At 28.6% G+C, this 12,417-nt stretch overlaps 1 protein-coding gene across 4 annotated transcripts in view; it reads right to left on the reverse strand.

The window, feature by feature from the left end:
* The window catches only part of LOC124418605, a 63,171-nt gene that overhangs the window by 16,125 nt on the left and 34,629 nt on the right, over positions 1 to 12,417 (reverse strand). The gene's annotated exons all lie outside the window — the stretch shown is intronic.

Consider the following 12,417-nt stretch of genomic DNA (forward strand, 5'->3'; position numbering starts at 1 on the left):
ATCTGTCTATCTATCTATCTATCTATCTATCTATCTATCTATCTATCTATCTATCTATCTATCTATCTATCTATCTATCTAACTAACATAGTCTGCAGCACAGTCTAGAAACTTGTTCATAGCCTATTGACTACCTTGTAGTCTAATATACAGACTAATCCTATCTGTAACTTGTAGTCCAGTCTATGAACTAGTTTGTCGTATAACCTAGTTTCGAAACTAGACTAAGGACTAGTTTGAAGACTACCATTTAACTAGTTTGAAACTTAGTTTATAGTCTAGCCTTAAGGCTAGTCTATAGACTAGTTTATAGTTCAGCATATAGACTACTTTGTACTTTAGTCTATAGAATAGTTTGTAGTCTTGTCTTTAGACAATTTTGTAGTCTAAGTAGTTTATAAACTTGTTTGTAGTCTAGTTTAAAGTCTAATTTATAGTCTAGTCTATATAAATTAGTTTGTAGTCCGCTGAGTAATCTTATCTATACTTTGTTGTCATGTCTGAAGATCAGTTTATCTCCGCAAGTTTGTACTATAGTCTACAGACTAATTTCAGTTCGAGTCTTTAAGTAATAAAGTGTATAGACTAATTTGTAAAACCAGACCAACTTGTAGTCCACTATATAATGGTCTGTCATATAATCAGTACATGATTCTGTATAAATATTCTGGTGCTTTTATTGACTGTAGGCTAGTATGTATATGTAGTAGTCATAGTCTATATTCTAGCCTATATATTTGTCTGTAATCTTAAATTAAGATTAGTCTAAAGTCTAAACTAATGATTAATCTGATGTGTAGACTATAGATTAGTTTTACGTGTAGACAATAGTTTAGTGAGATATCAAGACTGAAGATTAGTCTAGAGTTTATTATTGTATTTAGTACGTAATGTATTCTAGAGTTAGCACATAGTCCAGTCCATTTCTAAGTCTGTAATCAAGTCTAGAAATTATAATTTGTATTTTTGTAGTTAATCTACTCTGTGGGATAGACTAGTTCGTACTCTATAAACTGCTTCGTAGTTCAGTCTATAGACATGTCTGCAGTTTTATTTTTTCTGTAGATTATCTACCGATTCAGTCAAGATAGTGAGTAATCTAGTTTATATTCGCGACAGTTATCTAGTCTATAGAATAGTCTGTAGTATATTTTAACTGCCACAATTGACCATTGTGAGTCTATCTGTAGTGTGGTCTTTAGAATTTAGTCTAGTTAATCTAGTCTATATTCTTATCTGTAGTAAAATAGAGAACGGTCCGAAGTCAAAGCTTTAGACTTTAAACTGCTATACATTCTAGTGAATAGACTAGATATTAAATCTCATAAAATTCGACCAAGGTCTGCTATAATGTTATACTTATTTCCTGTAGTTGTTTTTTTTTGTGCATAAATTCTATTGATGGAAAAAATAAAGTTTTTAACTTTAACTTGCTTATCTCAGCATAATTTTAAGGATTATTTAATTCTTAATCAAAACAATTTCACAGTTGGGCACACACTTTCTGTTCAGCATAAATAACTTTTGAAACTTTTCTTTCTTAAACCTTTTAGCAAAAGAAAATGCAAAAATAAAATGTAATTTATTTTAGAGTGGGATTCTTTGTAAACGCACAACATACATTAAACTTCAAAATAATTACAAACCTTTTAGACGCACTTAAAGTCACACTTTATTGATTTTTTTTGTTTGCTCTGTTGTTGCGACTAATTGAACACCTACTGATTGTTGCAAGGTTACTGAACGTATGTACATTGTATGATTGCTAAGCATATTAGTTATTTTAATGTTGCGGCACATTATATGTAGAATATAATGCAAGTGGCACGAAGAAAAAATGCTAACATCAAAAGCAAATTGTATTTATTTAGATAGGGTTAGGAAGAGGTAATTTCACTAGGTCTATGGGGAGTAAAAATATTTTAACAAAATGTAATTTAAAATTTAACAAGAACGTTAAAGGAAAACAATTTATTATACAATGAAACCTCGATAAACCGAACGATCTTAAAATGAATAATCGAGTGATATATAAAGTGTTGGGTATCTTTATATATCTCTCGGTTATTCATTTTAAGATCGTTCTGTTTATCGAGATTTCATTGTATGAATATTGGATTTTGTTTTTAAAATTGTTTCTTTTTTTTAATAAAGTTTTCAGTTAAATTTTCTGATTGTGTTGCGTCCATTCGTCTGTCTGTCTGTCTGATTGTGATTTTTTCTGATTTTTCTGATTGTGTTGCGTGTCGGCTTATTTAAAAATGTATGTTGGCATTTTGGTTAATAACAGAAATTCAATTTTTCATTTAATTTATAATACGTGTGAAAATTGCACAATGGGTACAAATATAATTAAATTGAACTAAATCAAAATGCTCATACGACATTTTAGCCATGTCTGTGCTCATCTCGTATGTCTGTCTGTCAGTCTGTCCGCCTGTCTATATGTCTATATGTCTGTATGTATGTCTGTCTGTCAGTCTGTCAGTCTGTCTATCCGTCTGTCTATCTGTCTGTCTGTCAGTCTGTGTGTCTATCTGTCTGTGTGTCTGTCCGTCTGTCTGTCCGTCTGTCTGTTGAAAACACGATAGAGTCCGAACTTGAAGAGCTAGAGAGTTGAAATTCTTCACAAATATTTTTTAAAGGTAAGATTTGTTTGGCATTAGAAATGGGCAATATCGGCCCATGTTTACGCATAGTCCTCATACAAATCGATCCCCGAAAACAGCTTTAATAGTCATAACTGTTTTAAAAATGCGAGTATAGCGATGAAATTCACCATATATAAGTCTTGCTTCAGCCAAATTTTATGACAATAAGTCCATAATCGACCATATTCCTCATATATGGTTCCATCCAACAAACAATGACTTTAACGTTCATAGCAAGCTTAAAAATACTAGTTTAGCGCTGAAATACTATTTAAGTAAGTTTGTTACAAGCAAAAAACAATCTACCGGATTCTATGAAGATCAGTCCATAATTATTCCTACCCCTATATAAAGTCCCCCTAAGAAAATGACATGAACGCTCACTACTGGCTTGAAAATACGAGTCCATCGCTGAAATTCGACATAAGTAACTTTTTTACAAGCACTAATCGTTTTAACAATTTTTTTGGAAAATAGGTCCTACCCCCATATAAGGTCCCCTTCAGAGAATTAATTTAACGTACATTATTGGCTTCAAAATGAGAATAATACTAAGAAATTCGCTAAACAGAAGTAAGTTTCTTGTAAAATCTCTTTACCGAATTTTAAACTCTTTTTTTTACCGAAATAGCTACCGAAATTGTGATATTTAACAAATTGAAGACGAAAGAACTGAACGCCATACACCGGATCAATAATAGATATGATAAAAGGATGCATTACGAAGATTTGATGAATAAAAAATCGGATGTTAGGCACAACCAACTAGCAGAATGGTCACTGAATCCAAAATATTCATGTCACTAGCACAATGCTCTGTATTTGGTGACAAGAACATTACAGGTTTATTTGAAGGAGCAGTACAGTTCATTCACAACAAACTCGATACGGTTCACTTGACAACAGGGTTTCTTTTTATGTCCTTAATTTTGCTTTCAGTTTTGAAGAAATAGGGATCGATGTTTTCATAGTTCTAAACGATACATTTTTCTTAATGTATTGAACTCGGTAAGGTCTGTAAGGTATTTGTTTATGAAGAAACCTCTTAAGCCAAAAAATGACAAACAGAGTCAATAGATTATTAAATTTCAATGACAATTTTTGGAATTAGGTAGTTAGTTAGTTTGAAAGGAGGATGTATACTCATCAAATCTGAAGAAATACATCTAGGCCTCTATCGGGCCTTTTGTGCGCTTCTTAACCAGTGCCACAGGTGGGAATCAAACCCACCACTAACCTACCGAAGGCCAAAGTTATTCATATATCAATCGAAAAGTTTATGATTCCTGATCATTAGGGTAGTACAGTTCATTTATCAATTAAGTTATATCGGGCTTAAAAACATCCTTTACGACAAACCTTACCAAAATCCTAATCATTAAAGAGTCAACCCAAAACAGCAAAGAGTAGGTATTCGAAAAAGACGAATCTGAAGGTCAAATATATGGTTCGATCTCTAAAGATTATTAACCGATTGTTATGAAATTTGTTAGGTTTCAGGTTTTATAAATCATCTTTGTGTAAAATGTAATCTTATAGGAATTAGATTCAAGTCTCATGACCATTAGAATCAATTATAAACCAGGCTTTCGCCGAAATTAGATTCCAATATCATGGGAGTTTTATAACATCCTTCATTTACCGCAAGAGGGGTTACATGACCACTAGGATCAATTATAAACCGATTGTTATGAAATTTGTTAGAGAAGGTTTCAAGTTTTATAAATCATCTTTGTGTTAAATGTAATCTTACTGGAGCTATAGATGTGCAAGTAGTTTTCTTAGAAGTGGCTTACATGAAGCTAGAATTAACAACAAGAGGGGTTCGATGACCACTAGGATCAATTAAGCACCGATTGCTTTGAAATTTGTTAGATACGATTTCAGGGTTTATAAAACAAGTTTGTTTTGAATGTAATTTTAGTTGAACTATGGCCGTTAAAGTAGTTTTCTTAGGAGGGCCTTATATAAGGCTAGGATTATGGATTATGATACCAACAAAGTTTTCCTTGAAAATTAGCGTACATCAAGCGCGATAGTGTATTTCTTTAGATTTGATGTTGATACAACCTACTTTCAACCAAATCTTAACGAATTTTATCTACATTCCATTATTAATGAAAAATGCAAGATGGGATACATGACCACTAGGATTAATTATGGACAGATTGTTTTGAAATTCGTTTGAGAATATTTCAGGTTTTCGAAAACTTGTTTGTGTTTAATGTAATGGATGTTACAGTAGTTTTCATAGAAGTGTCTTACATGAAGATAGGATGATGGTACAAAGTGCACCAAAGTATCGACTAATTTACTGCAAGAGGGGTTATATGACCACTAGGATCAATTCTCGACCAATTGCTTTGAAATTTGATAGAGACGATTTCAGGTTTTATAAAACTAGTTTGTTTCTCCACATGTAATTCTACTCGAGCTATGGACGTTAAAGTAGTTATCTTAGAAGTGCCTTATATGGGGCAAGGATTATGGTACAATAACCGAAACGGCAGAAGTTTATTTCAAGGTTGTAATGTTAGATAGTATATTTTTTGTCATTGTCTCATTTTATCTTACATATCATATTATTCTAAAGAGTTTAATCTAAATTTAATCACAAACTTTCCCTAACATACTACATTGACCTTTGTAAATCTTTTTTTTTCTAGAGTGACCTTCACAAACATTTCGGTCAAGTGCAAAAGTTGTTTTGTGTGCCAAGTGTTTTTTTTTTCTACTATATTCAACCCGTTACCTTAACTCGTTCAAGTGTGTTAATCATGGTTTAACTTTTAATGAAGAAAAAAAATAGTAAGTTGGCAGGTGGGGAGTAGATTGTAGTTTATTATTGAAAATAAAAGTACATATATTTTCGATTTGCAACAAAATTTCTTGTTTAAATGTTTTCACAAAAAAAAAAAAGATTTTTAAAGTAAAACTAATTAAAGTGAAACATGCAATGTATTGTTGGCGTGATTAAAAACTTTTTTTTAATGAATTGTACTCGTTCCGAGATAAAATCTTGTTAACATTAAAAAAGGGTTTTGTAAAAAGGATAATACATACATTTTTTTCAATCGTGGTAACGTTAATTTATTTTTAGTTAGACCCTTTTTTTGCAGCACGTACGTACACATGTACCCAATAAAAACTTTGGTAATGACATGTACTTATACAACAACATACTTTTCAATGACTACTACTTATCGCCTGCAATACTTTTAATTGATCCATTAATACGGAACATACGTATAGTGATGCAAGTATAAGTAGCTATGTAATGGTGAATACATACTAATGAACATGATTACTTATTTAAGTACTTATCTATAAGCGGGTACGGTAAGTCCTTGCCTTTAATGTAGTGTTAGAATAATGTGTTAAAATTCCCATGTATAAGTATTGAAATGAGACTTAATAAGCTTTTTTACTCATTACTTTTCATTGAAGTTTTTGCTGGGTTTTTATGATGGTAAAAATAAAGGGGTAAACTTTTTTAAAAATTAATACATAGAAGGATGTTTGTATAACTATGTCAGTCATTGGATGTTAGAAAAACAAAAACTTAGGCCTTACTAAAACCATTCCATGAGAATGTTTGAATATCATCCAAAAAACGTTATTAACTCGGAACGCAAATTAACTCAAAAACACACACATACATAAGTTCAGAAAGATTCCATCTATTTCACCGAAAAGCCTTCAAATCTGTCATAATTTTTTAACCATATGTATGTAAGTTAGTGTGATATTTCATACACATACATATGTATGTATGTGTCTAAATCTCTGACCAACATGTCCATTATATCCATTAATGTCAGTCAAATGAATCCTTTAATGCAAATCCTTCATATTCAACACCACAAACCGGAAGACTTTAAATTTACCCAACATTCAATGTCGATTATGAGACATTATGAGACATATACAGACATATACATGTATGCTATATACATAAACATATGTATGTATTTATGTATACCCGTTTTAATAAAAGCATGTGCACGGATTTCTGAAGACCCCAGTAGTTTTACATGAAGTAAATGTTTACTTTTAAGATGGTATTAATTTGTTCTAAATATTCTCATTTGTTCAACACATCACATCTCTCTTTGTAATGCCACACTTTAGTGTAACCAAGTAATATAATAAGTAGTCAATTTAAGGCGTGTTTTTGTATTTTTCCAAAAGTAATTTAAAGGTAGAATCAATATGTTAACGGAATATAATTTAAGAAAATCAATATGGTCTTTCAAGACCGTTTGAACAACAGGACCATGTCCACATCAATGGTAGTGTAAGAAAGAACGTGGGTGTAGTTTGTTAATGTATGACTATTTATTTAACAAGAAAATAAATAAAACATGCCAAACATTTTTGAACACGTTGTGTTATTAAAAAAAAAACGAATAAAAACTGTTTGGTGGGAAAAAAAAAATAAAAAGAAATTTATAACCATGAAAGTGGCATGAAAATTCATACTCATACTCACAAACACATGCATATGTATGTACATATGTATATTAATAATTTACAAGAGTATTTTCATAAAAAAACGTGAGACAAAAATGTTGTACTATCTCCTCTGAATGTGTTCAACTTTGGTCTTACACCTTATGCAAGGAGTCATTAAGTCGATGGTCTTACACCATATGCAAGGAGTCATTAAGTCCATGGTTAACTAAGAAACAATTGATTAATAAATAAGACTAGTATATTGAATAGACTATAGACTAGACTATAGACTAGACTATAGACTAGACTATAGACTAGACTATAGACGAGACTATAGACGAGACTATAGACTAGACTATAGACTAGACTATAGACTAGACTATAGACTAGACTATAGACTAGACTATAGACTAGACTATAGACTAGACTATAGACTAGACTATAGACTAGACTATAGACTAGACTATAGACTAGACTATAGACTAGACTATAGACTAGACTATAGACTACACTATTAACTAGACTTTACTATAGACAATAGGCTACACTAGAGTATAGACTAGAATATAGACTAGACTATTGATGAGACTAGCCGGTTTGTATTTTTCTACTAAGGAATATATTTGATCTATTTTACTACACACAACTGTAAAAGCAACATTGGATATACTGCATATTAATATCCATTTTATATATTTGTACACATTGTACTGATGCAGTATTTTTTTCTTTTACCATAAAGCATAAAATTTTTTTTTAATTTCCATTTTATTTGTAAATATGCAAGTAGATAAATACATATAAATAAATACTTGTACAATAGAGTGTTCCAAAGTAGAGTTTTTTTAATGGTTCTCTTGTAGAAATACTTCCTAATCTTTGTGTATTAAATGTACTAAATATATAAAAATTAACAGTTTTTATTTTGAGTTTGGTATTTAGTTTTCTATTCGGTATGTGAGGTGCAGAAGAGGAGGTGTACTGGATACCCTATTAATTAGAAAGGTTTTTCGCAAATGAATCTATTATATTAAAAAAATGTCATTGGAAGAAGTTTTCCATGATCTTTAGTTTCAGAAATTCTCATCAGATTGTTACATTTGTCATTCTCCTTTGTGAATTGTATTGATATCAAACGAATAACGAAAGTATTTTGTCCATCCTAAAACTTGTATGATCAGGAACTCAGAAATTTGGAACTTGTTTCAGCATGATTTCTTAAAAGAATCTACATATGTATGTATGTTACTCGGATTACTCTATTGCACAAATATTTATATAAAATATGTAGTTTCAGTGTTTTTTTTAAACAAAATCGATTTTCTTTAACAGAGATTGTTTTTTTTTTTATTTTACTCTCTCCCTTCTCGGCAAATTTTAACACATGAATAAATTTTTCTATAAAATGTATGTGAATTTAATACTCGTATACTGTGAAATGTATGTATGTATGTATGTATGTATGTATGTATGTATGTATGTATGTATGTATGTATGTATGTATGTATGTATGTATGTATGTATGTATGTATGTATGTATGTATGTATGTATGTATGTATGTATGTATGTATGTATGTATGTATGTATGTATGTATGTATGTATGTATGTATGTGTATGTATACACATTTTTCCTTGATCTAGCAGTTGATGGACATAAATATGAATTGTGTTGAAAAATAATATATTCATTTGCTCCTATTGAAATTAAAGCCGACATGTGTAAAATATTTGTTGTCACAACTAAAGTAGCATATCAAGGTAAAATAACAAAAATATTAAAATAAAATTTCAAAATCATATTTTATACAAAAAGAAAAAAAAAACAAAAATATAATTATATCAAAAATCAAAGAGTTAAACTTATAGAAGTTTTAAATCTAAAATTACTTGTACATATGTATGTATATATAGTTTCACTCACATCAGTCAACTATTAACTATTTATATGAAATAAACGTAACTTTTATTTTACCACTGTCAGTGACTGTCAGTTTAAATTTTCATGTATAAGAAACAACGTTATTGCAACAAATTGAAATGATTTATATACTCCTACATGCCACAAGGAAAACATATGCATGTATTTGTGGTTTTATGGTGTGTTATTTCATTGTGGTTACACAAAAAAAAAAATTTGATATTTATTTTGATTCGTTTATGGCCAGAAAAAGGTTTTTATCCTTTTATTGCCTTTTTTTGGGTAAATTTATGCAAATTGAATGCTGGCCAATGAATTAAATGGATTAATAATGCTAATTAGAGGTAGGGATTGAAAATTTAATGGTTTCAAAAATAGCTATTAGACATGGTATTCTTGCCGATTAATTGTATGGATATAAACCGAAGTTAGATATTTTCTATACCAAACAAAACTTCTCAATATAAAATTTAAACCATGGTAAAAATATTTTTATCATGATTTAAACTCTCTAAATTCTATAGAACCTTGAGCTTTGTTCAACAGATGGACGGATAAACGGAAGTAAGGAAGAACACATAAACCGACGGATTTTGTACAATCTAATAGGAATCCAGAATATATAAGTTTGTATATCAAAGAATACTCGATGTGTTAAAAACGAAATAATAAACATTTTTTTAATAATTGTTATACAACGAAATTTTTTACATTCAAAAGCTTTATAAGAAAATTTTGAAAATGTTTATGACAATTTCTTTCTTACAAAATTTTTATATGGCAAAAAATGTTAACAACACTTTAAGGGTTTCTTTAACGAAAGTTTCTTTACACAAAAGCTTTTAATATCCATATTTACATGAAAGCTTTAAATAGGTATAAGGTTAGTTTATAACAAAAATTATAAAAAAAAAACTTCAAAATAACTTTTAACAATAAGCTTTTTACAAAAATCTCAAACAAGCTTTGAAATACTTTATACAAAAAGGCTTTTAACAAAAATGTCTAAAAAAATAATTGCAAAAATGTATAAAAAGTTTTAAAAAATCGTAAAATCATTTTAGAAGAATCCTTTGTAAAAAAGAGCCTCTTGTACAAAAGAAACTAGACTTTTTACATAAAAAGTTTAAAAAAAAAATCTATAAAAAACTTTAGAAATATTAAAGTAATTTTAAAAATATATATCTAAAAAAGAAATTTAGTCATAAAAGCTTTTCCCCCATATTCATAAATGCTTAATAAAGCTGTTGATGGTTTATTGTAGGAATTTTGTATGGAAAAATTTTATTACACACAATAAGAGATTAATATATTTATGAATACGAAGGTTTAAATATAATTTTCTTTTTATAAAAAATAACAAAACTTTTTTACTAAAAAGCTTTAAAATATTACTTAAAACTTAAAATCTTGTAAAAAAAGTTATCTTGTACAAAAGAGCGTAAAAGAAGTTGTTTGAAAATGTTTTAAATATACATTTTAAGCTTAAAAATATTTTTTTGTCAGAAGACATTCTATTCAAAACTTTAGAAATATTAAAGTAATTTGCATTTCAAAACCAAATTGAGTCATAGCTTTTTTTTGCTTTTTATAAAAAAAAAAAATGCGAAGCTTTTTTCAAAAAAGCTTAAAAATCACTTTTTTATAAATTTATAAATTATTTTTTAAAAATAGCTTTTTACAAAAAAAGCTTAAAAATAGATTTTTACAAAAAAAGCTTAAAAATAGCTTTTTACAAAAGGCTTAAAAATTGCTTTGCAGAGAAAATAAATATTTAATAAGCTTAAAAATAGCTTTTTCTAAAAGCTTACAAAACAACGAAAAATAGTTTTCAAAGAAAGAGCTTAAAATAGCTGCTTACGATAAAGCCTAATAATGAAAATAGCTTATTACGATTAAGCTTTTTACTAAAAGCTTTAAAAAAGATTACTACAAAAAGTTTCAAAATAGTTTTTTTACAAAAAAAAAGCTTAAATATTTATTTTTACAAAAAAGCCCAAAGTAGTTTTTTTTTTAAAACTTAAAAATAGCTTTTAAGAAAAAGCTTAAAAATTGTTTTTACAAAAAGCTAAAAAATCATTTTACTTTAAAATAGCTTTTCACAAAAAAAACAAAAAACAGCATTTTACAAAAAAAAGCAAACAAATTGCTTATAACGATTAAACTAAAAATTGCTTTTTATTAAAATAATTAAAAAAATGTATTACAAAAAAAAGCTTAAAAATTTTAAAATCGCATTTTACAAAAAAGCTTTAAAAAAACATTAACAGAAATTAAAACCAAATGTTATTAAAAATTGCTCTTTGCTAAAAACTAAAATAAATATATATTTCAAAAAAGCTTAAAAAAAACACAAATTTGAACAAAACATTAAATATATATTTTTTAAATCTTTATCCATACGAGCTTTAAGCTAAAAAGAAAAGTTTTCAAAGCTTTCAAAATGCTTTTTTAAAAAATATGTTTAACTAACTTTATGAGTATTATTTAAAAAGTTTTTTTTATTAAAAAAAAGAAAATATTGCAAAAAAGCTTTTTTAAAAAAATGTTTGAAAAAGCTTTTTTTTCAAAGAAGCTTTAAATAGTTTCCTCCCGTTAAATTTAAAATAGAATTTTAAATAATTTTTTACGCAAATGCTTTAAAACTATTTTATAACCTCCACCACCATCAGTGGTGATAGAGGGTATATATAACTTTGTCATTCCGTGTGTAACACCTAGAAATATTCATCTAAGACCCAACAAAGTATATTTATATTCTGGGTCCTTATCAAATTCTGAGTCGATCTAGCTATGTCCGTCTGTCCGTCTGTCTGTGTAAAACACGCTAACGATAAAACGAAGCAATAGAAGTTAACCAAATTCACCCAAAATGTTCTTCGTTTTCCTAAGTTGTTTGGTATTGAAAATGGGCAAAATCGGTTCACATCGGGAAAAGTTATGAATCAAAATTTGAAACAACCTCGAAAAAATAGGCATTTTTTACACATTCTGATGTATTTTTCTCGAAAACTATGCAAGATAATTCCATAAAAATCGGTACACATTCGTTTCCACATAAGAGCTTTATCTTTGCGTAAAATCGCCAGAATCGGTCTACAATTTCATATACCTCCCATACAAAAGTACAAATTCCCGGAAATTTGGTTTTTTGTTAATAACTTCCGTCCTAATGTCGATATCTTCACAAAATTTTAGAAATTAAAATTTAATGACAATAGAATTTATACAAAGGAAAATTTTTTTGAATGGGTCCATAATTAGTCATAGCTCCCATACAAGATCCCCTCCCGAAAATCACTTAAACGCGCATAACTCATTATTAAATTAAGATATCGATATAAAATTTGGTACAAGTATTGCTCTTATATACAGAAATATTACAATGAAA

Source organism: Lucilia cuprina, chromosome 3 (assembly GCF_022045245.1).
Source record: "Lucilia cuprina isolate Lc7/37 chromosome 3, ASM2204524v1, whole genome shotgun sequence".
In the NCBI taxonomy this organism is placed as follows: domain Eukaryota; kingdom Metazoa; phylum Arthropoda; class Insecta; order Diptera; family Calliphoridae; genus Lucilia; species Lucilia cuprina.